Source organism: Neomonachus schauinslandi, chromosome 4 (assembly GCF_002201575.2).
Source record: "Neomonachus schauinslandi chromosome 4, ASM220157v2, whole genome shotgun sequence".
In the NCBI taxonomy this organism is placed as follows: Eukaryota; Metazoa; Chordata; class Mammalia; order Carnivora; family Phocidae; genus Neomonachus; species Neomonachus schauinslandi.
Window position 1 is genome coordinate 136,159,344 of NC_058406.1, and position 378 is coordinate 136,159,721.

A 378-nucleotide genomic window follows, 5' to 3' on the forward strand; every position below is an offset into this window, starting at 1 on the left:
TGTGTTCCCTCTCCCACTCCCCCTGCTTGTGTTCCCTCTCCCACTCCGTCAAATAAATGAGATCTTTAAGCAAAAACAAAAACAAAACTTAAAACAAAATGGGATGCTTTCTTACCCCTAACAAAGTCTACCACATTGGAAACCCTGAATTTATTCTTCACCACTCAGTTCTTATTTCTCTCATGGAAGTAGCCCTAAAACTATCAATTATGCCTCAGAAAGTTCTCAAATGTATACTCTTCAACTGCTCAGGTTATTTCCTCCCCAAAAAACTCACTCTCTTACCTAAGATCTTCTGATGGTTCTCCCATTATTCACAAGAGATTAATTTAGTAAGGAAAAGCTTTATTGGTAAAGCTTTTCACAATCTCAGCCTCA